This window comes from Prionailurus bengalensis, chromosome E4, assembly GCF_016509475.1.
Source record: "Prionailurus bengalensis isolate Pbe53 chromosome E4, Fcat_Pben_1.1_paternal_pri, whole genome shotgun sequence".
NCBI lineage: Eukaryota > Metazoa > Chordata > Mammalia > Carnivora > Felidae > Prionailurus > Prionailurus bengalensis.
The window spans coordinates 33,344,509-33,351,649 of NC_057360.1; the positions used below are offsets into that span (position 1 = coordinate 33,344,509).

The 7,141-nt window shown below is 52.5% G+C and overlaps 1 long non-coding RNA gene across 2 annotated transcripts; it reads right to left on the bottom strand.

Annotated features, from left to right (window-relative positions):
• Window positions 1–1,701: 1,701 nt before the first annotated feature.
• On the bottom strand, window positions 1,702–5,018 carry LOC122475863. Of its 2 annotated transcripts, XR_006295328.1 has the most exons (3): window positions 4,746–5,018; window positions 3,609–3,834; window positions 1,702–1,999 (listed from the first exon to the last, which is right to left on the bottom strand). It is a non-coding gene; the product is annotated as an uncharacterized LOC122475863 (long non-coding RNA). The 2 variants fall into 2 exon arrangements; XR_006295327.1 differs by having other exon boundaries at window positions 1,702–3,834.
• Between the last annotated feature and the right edge of the window lie 2,123 nt (window positions 5,019–7,141).

A 7,141-nucleotide genomic window follows, 5' to 3' on the forward strand; every position in this document is an offset into this window, starting at 1 on the left:
GCTGGCAGGGGGAGGTGGGCAGTGTAGACCTTGGTGTTAGAAATACAGGGCCCTGTGCCTGTGCTGTGAAGGCTGCATTTGAGTGGGATTTGGGGGGTGGGGATCCAGCAAGGCATCTATCCTTTGTCGTGCAGGCATTATGCCCTGGCTGGTGTTTGACAGGAGGGCCTCTGGCCACCAGTTTGAATTCTAGCCCCCCTGTGGGCCAGTTGAAAGTTGGTTTCTCTCTCTCTCTCTCTCTCTCACACACACACACACACAGACACACACCCATACATGCATGCATGCGCGCTCACAACCCCTCTTGCTTTAAAAAGAATCCAGGTCATAGGGCTCAAACCAAGCTGCAAAGGGAAACGCCACATCGCTTCTGCTTTGCGCCCCTTTTGTTCTTTCAGAACCTTGAGTGCAAGGTATTTGCTGGTTAATTAGCCTGAGTGTCCTGCTACCCCACCCTCAACCCCATTCGCTGCAGAATTTTTATGGGTAAACGTCTTTTTTTAAAATGCCCATGGCTTGGCCTTCTCATTCTTCTGTTGCCCATGGGCTCCGAGCGGAGAGGTGAGGGTGACAAGAGCAAAGTTCTGAATCCATTTGGACTTGAAGCAGGAAGATAGTTTGTTGAAATGCTTATTCTTTTGGGTTCCGGCCATCAGTCAGGGGACCCTTTAGTCCTCAGGGGCAGAGTCCCAGGGAGGCCATGGAGGGGGTGAAGAGGTCTTTCTCCTCTGAGGTCACTGGTTGGGGGAGGGAGCTCAGGGACCCAAGTGACAGGTAGTCTGCAAAGCTGGAATCTTCTTTCTAGTGGTTCCTAAGACAAAGCACCACTCGGCCAGGGTATCTATGGGTTTTGCTGCCTGGGGCGCATTCTGGAGGTGAAAACCGGTTTTTCTGAAGACTTGTCAGAGCAAGGCTTTGTTCAGAATTTGCCTGTTTAGCTAGACTGGTTCCCTGAAGGCGACCCCGTTTACCCGAGGAAGGGGCAATTAACATAAAGGCCTGGCCATCTCCTCCATACCTGGGTGAGACTCTCTTTGGACTTAGGGTCTCTCCCTCCTCCCCACAACCTTCTCCTTCCCTAAAGGAGAGATGTAAAGTAAAAAAAAAATCACACAGGCTTGTAAAGCCAATGAAATCAGCGCTAAATCTATCAAAGCAAATCATAGACCCTGACAGCTGAGAAGTATTATTTGTTTTCTTCCCTCCCAGATTTCTACCAAGCCTGGTGTTTTAAGCATATGTCTTGGGGAGAAGAGACCCATATAAAGGCAATTACAATTGGTAAATGATTAATGGTGGACCTGACATTTTTATGTGTCAAATATGTTTAAGTGCATTAACCTTAGCGGAATTTACGCCCATACTATATGAGATATATCTTGTATAGCATCTGAAATATCTGCAGTCTGCCTTCACTTAAATCTTATTTACATTTATTTTATTACAATATAAATGGGTTTAAACAAATCTTAATCGAGTTTTTTACCCCGTTCTGCAGGTCCTGCTGGCACCGTGGGGAGGCTGAGGGTAGCAGGGCTCCTAGCAGCTTGCAAACAGAGTTCAGGCCACCAGCCTGGGGCACCCCGGAGAGAGGAGCCAGTGGCCATTGTTCAAGCTCCTGTCTCCATTCTAGCCCAAAGAGGAGGTGACTTAGAAGGCCGGGGGAGTCGGCACCCCACAGCATGAATCACAGAGGCAGGCTTTCCAGCAGGCAGGCAACTTTTAATCTTTGTAAGTTACAGAAAACACACATTTCCAAAGCATCAATTTTAGACAAGGAGGAATAAGCGGCTCCCATCTGTGGTGTTTTTTGCAATCTGCCCATCGCGCCCCCCACCCCACCCCCTTCTGCAGGAGGAGATGCGCTCCAGATGTCTCCTGCACCGCTCACATCCCTCCCTGGGCCTTTCTTTGCCTAAGTCGGAGCTCCTCTCTGCCGCTGCGGCCGCTGCTGCCGCGGTGTCTGCTCCACGCCTCCTGAACTTCACTCCACTGAAATCTGGTTGGGTACGAGACAGACTCCGGTGGAATGAAGGACAAGAGAAACACATGGAATGTCTGGGGCTCTTTTTCCCAGAGGGTGGGCCGCGTGGCCACCCTGGCCTCTGCGTGTAGGGTTATTGCCTTGGCTAAAGGCCAGAGGGATCTTTGACACATGGTCTCGGGAGCCGTGGAGGACCTGTGTGTGTCCTCACAGCCCTCCCCAGGGTCCTGTGCAGCTGGGTGGCCGCAGGAGCCAGCTCACTGAGACACTCCCGTGCCTGCCTGCAGCCCAGGCAGACAGTGCTGAGCCACAGGGCTGGGGCTGCTGGGCTGGGGGGCTCTTGCTGCCTCTTGCCCTCAAAGCAGTCATCCCAGACAAGTCCCTGGAGAACCTTCTCTGTGGATCCCTAGTTGGGCTGCTGGTTGTCTGCTCCCTTTGTCTGGGGCCCCCTGCATGTGCCATGACTGAGCTCAATGTGGTTGGTCCTGGCTGGGGGAGGCAGGGGCTCTGAAACTGCTAGGGAAAATCCATCTATAATGAGCGTGCTTCCCAAGGTGATGGAATGCAGGGGAAGGGCACTCCTTTCCGGAAGGCACCAAAGAGCAGGAACAGTACTTTGTGGGCCCGTTTGCCAGTGTGAAACCAGGAGGAGGTGGGTGAGGAGCTATGGAAACACCAGAATGCCCGGGTTGGAGCCAGGCCCACTCCTGAGGGCAGGGGTGGGCAGAGGAGGGTGAGACTCTTTGGTCTCACCCTCCCCTCCCCACATATCTAGGATGTCTACTTTCCAGCGACCCCGCATCCTTTGCCAGATCTGCTTGGAAACAAGCATAAAATCTCTGGGCATGGCGATGGGGGATGTGGGGAGAGAGGAGGTAGCCCTGGCTTTCAGGGGCTGAACCAAACAGGGAGGCTGGAGCCTATCTGAGGCTTTCCGTCCTCTTAAAAGCAATGCCCATCCAACAATTGCTGTTTAGTTGCTGTTCCGGCCTCTTCCTCGCGGTGTTCAGGCTTGCCTGTGGCTCAGCGCAAGCCCCATAAAAGGCTGTTCTCAGCACCAACATGCAGACTGGGTGAGTTTGGGCAGATCCACCCTGTTGTTTGGAATACTTTCTTCCTGGGGCTTGTTCCGACCCGATATAGGGAGACACTAGCTTAAAATGTGGCTCCTCCCCCAAGATCCAGCCCCCTGGGTGTAGGGCCTCTAAAAAAGGCTCTTCTTAAACAAGGGCTTGGGTGTTCCTTCTGTCGCTGAGGAAGGGCCTGGCTTTTCTTGGTCAGGGTGAATACAGGGGATGCTGGGGGCAGGGATCTGGGTGCCGACAAGAAGCAGCCTGGCCCATTCTCTCCCACTCAGCCTTCTTCACAAATACTCACAATTCTCGATCGTGAGAGAGAAATGTGCCCTGCTTGTGAATTAGCTAGACTTTGTAATCCTCCCGCACTGCCCATGGCCCATGTCACAGTCAAGGGAAGAAAGAGACCAGCCTGGCTGACTCTGATAAATGATGGCAGAAGGCAGCGGGATGGGAGGGTTCTCCGCTTTCTCTTTGGATTTCGGTCCAACTCGGAAAGCAAAGGGGTCCATTTGTCTCCCTTCAGACCCTCGGCATGCCACTCTTACCCTCCCAACGTGTATGGTCCACCAGATGCTTCAAGTCCTCTGTTGGAATGTGCACAGTCTCACCCTCGTGAGGGGTTTTGAGCCTCGAGGGTACGTACTCCGGAGACAACAGTGTCTGTAAAAGCACTTTAACCGCGAAAGGCCATGCACATGGGAGGTGGCGTTGACATTAGACAGTCCAGAAAAGGTAGGCCCTTCTCTTATCATCCACCCTTGCCCTACAGACCTGCGACAAGGCAGAGACAAGGAAAGATGAGCCAGAACCTGTATCAGGAGCTTGAGCCACTCTGGACCCCACACCCAGAGTTCAAGATTCTCTGCCCACCATGCCGTTGTCACCTTGACGCCCCAGTGCTTTCTGCTTGGCCACCCGCAGTGAGGGGCTGGGTCAGAGAAGCAAATCATGCATGTGTTCGGCTTGAGTGAGTTCATCCAGTGACTGCTCACCTGCTCCCCAGTGGCCCTCAGGACTGTGCCCCAGCTGGCTTCCCAATGAAACCAACTTGGACGTGAGAACCAATGGAACCAGGTCCTGAATTTCTTTTATAACCGTTATACCCTCCAGCCCAGCCCTGAAAAGCCAGCCCCCTCTCCCCCATTCCTCTAGTTGGATAAATCTCAAAATCAGACAGAACTGTATCTTGGTGCTTAACTGCTCAGCACCCACCTTACCACCCCAATTCCCATTATCGATGACATTGATTGCCTGAGATCACTGGCAATCATCCCCCAAACAGAGAACTGGCTGGGGATTCGGCTACCTCGAAGCAAGTCCCCCAATTTTAGCTTGGGAAGACGTTGATAATCAACTTCCAGTGAGTTTGGCTTTTTTCCACAGCCCATGCTCTACTCTTACTGTCCAATGATCTTCCAGGTACAGGCACTCAGCTCTGGTTTTCCAAAGCACCCCAAATCACAGATTTCAGACTCACCTGTCAGCGTGAACGTCTGTACCTTCAGCTATCAGGGCCTACTTTGAGCTTGATGCGAAATAATAGATTTCTCACAAGATGATTCGGAACAGAGAGATGGGTAAGGACCCACGTGTATGAGAGGAAGAATAGGAGTTCCGAGACCCGGAGAGCTCTTTCACTCCTAAGGCTGGAGGACAGGGACTAAGAAGGAGGAAACACTTACTGTGTCGCGTCCAGTCCCGCAGGCCTGTTCCTGAGGGAGGCGGGAGGGCCAGTCCCCAAGAGTCCTTCTCCCTTTAAGAAAAAAAAAAAAACATATGGAAGCAGAGAAAAGTGGAGCCGGAGCAGAGGGAGCCCAGGTGGCTGGAAGAGAGGGTTGGGACTACGGAGGGGCTCAGTTGAACTTTGAGAAGCAGGTAACAGACAATAGAGGAGAGACAAACTGGTTTTTCCAAGGCAAAGGTGAAGAAGGACTCAGCCCCTTCCAAGGAGGTGGTACTAGGTTCACTCTATATTTATGCACCTCTTGGCGCCGCTTCGGGTTACCTGCTAGGCCCGACCAATGGAGGGAGGGCTTGGACAACTGGCTCCGCCCCTCAGAACCCGCACCGCCCCCGCCCCCCAGGGTGGGGAGCAGGGCTGGCCAGGCCCTTCTGCACGCTAACCTTGCTTTCTTATTGTTCTGTAAACATCAGAAAAGGGAGGTGAGGTCTCTTGTCACTGGAGGGACACTGCAGTTATCTGAGCACTGGCCCCGAAGGCTCTGGTCTCCCGAAGACTTGGGGAAGGACAAGGGGAAGGCGGAGATCTTATCTGGGCGAGTAGAGGCCCTGTGGCTCTCCCGTGCTTACACACCCATGCGAGTGCGCAGTGGCAATAGGTGGTCTTTGAGCTTTTAGCCGTGACCGGCTTCTTAGCCCTGCACTTCTGGAATGCAACAGAGGGCCGACAGCCCTTCAAGGGACAGTCGTAGAAAGGGGCCCAAGGGTCGGAGCAGAGGCCCAACCAGTGGGTTTTCCCCGGCATTTGGCACAGAGTGAGTTTGCTGCTCTTTTGTGAGAAGCCAGTGGCCTGTGTAATCCAGGAGGCTTTGTGATCTGCTTCCCTTCTATTCCTGGGGGGTGGGAAAACACTACCCTGTCTGAGGGGAATGTTGGGGAGAGGCAGAAGGAATTGTAGAAAGAGCCAGCAAACTCATCGGGAAACGTTAAAGAGGTTGGGCTCTCAACCCTGATTATTTTAATTCCACCTTTGCTCGGCGGTGACCCCTCCAAGCCCTCCCTCCTTCCCCTTTCCCGCTCCCCTCTCCCCACGGCGGCACCCTCTGGAAGCCCTGGGAGGGCAAGGGAAGTTGAAGCCTCCTCACTTGTAGCGCGTTTTGCCTAGAATTTTAGCCTGACTTCCATTTGCTCTCGTGGCAGATCTCCTGGTGTGCAGCAAGAGAGAGCCCTCCCTTCTGCAGGTCAAGAGGAGAACTCAAGAACCCAATCTCTAGGGCATCTTCGTGCAGTCCTGTCCCAAGGCCTTCATAAAACCGAATCCCACCTGTTCAAAATCTCTTTAGAAATCACCTAATCCACATTTCTCACCAAATAGATGGAGGCACCGAGGCTCTGAGAGAGAATTCCTTTCTCAGGTTCATGCAGCCAGGGTAGGGTCAAGATTCTAATTTATCTGGGTCTACTGACCTCCACGTGGGGGCTCTTTATAACAAACTCTCCATGCTGCCTCTGCTTCCGGGTGGTGTCACATTTGCCTAGAGCATTCTATGCTCTTTCTGGAAGAAAGGAAAAGGGGAGGGGATGGAGATTTTCCAGGTGATAATATTCCTAAGGATGGGGATTCCTCCCCGTAGCTGTCAGGGCACATGGTTTCCCTGCCAGCTGGACTCAGTTTGCTTTAATACAGTCTCAGCTTTTCCATTTTCCAACTAGTCACGTAGAGAGAGAAGCAGAGAGTCCCTGGCCAACAGGCACACACGTGTGGGTTGGAGACCCTATGTCCTTGTCTCTCCCTTCCTGTATTTCATTCGTTAATTCACAGATTCATTCAGTCACCCTCTCCCTCACCCGCCTCACTCCATCAAAGCGTCAACTCGGTTCCAGGTGAGTGAGAGGCAGTGTTTACCCTTTAGGAGCTCCCGACTTAGATGTGCATATACCTGAACAGACATCAGAACAAGCCAGCGAGAAAAGCACTACGAGTAGTCCCCGAAAGGGAAATGGCAGCTTTTGTCTATGAGACGGAGGGAAGGTTCCAGAGAGAGGGCAACATTTGAGCTGACTCTGAAAAGGTAAGGGAGGACAGGGGGTTGGTTAGCTTCAATGAAAGCCCTGAGGAAGGAGCCCTCACACTGTGGTTCAGAAGCTCCCTCTGGTCCAGGGTAGGACTAGAATCAGAGCGGCAGACTGCAGACAAATCTGACGGCCCTAAAATGCGGGGAAAGGGAGGGGACGTGGGTAGCTAGGGCAGAAAAGAAGCATAAGTCCTACTGGTTCTATTCTTGCCCTCCAAGGGTCATCTTTGACCTTCAAATTTGTTGTGAAAAATGGAAACAAACTGTATCCCAGTTGACACAGCCAGGAAGGACTCCCCTGCCCTAAAAATAATAATGATATA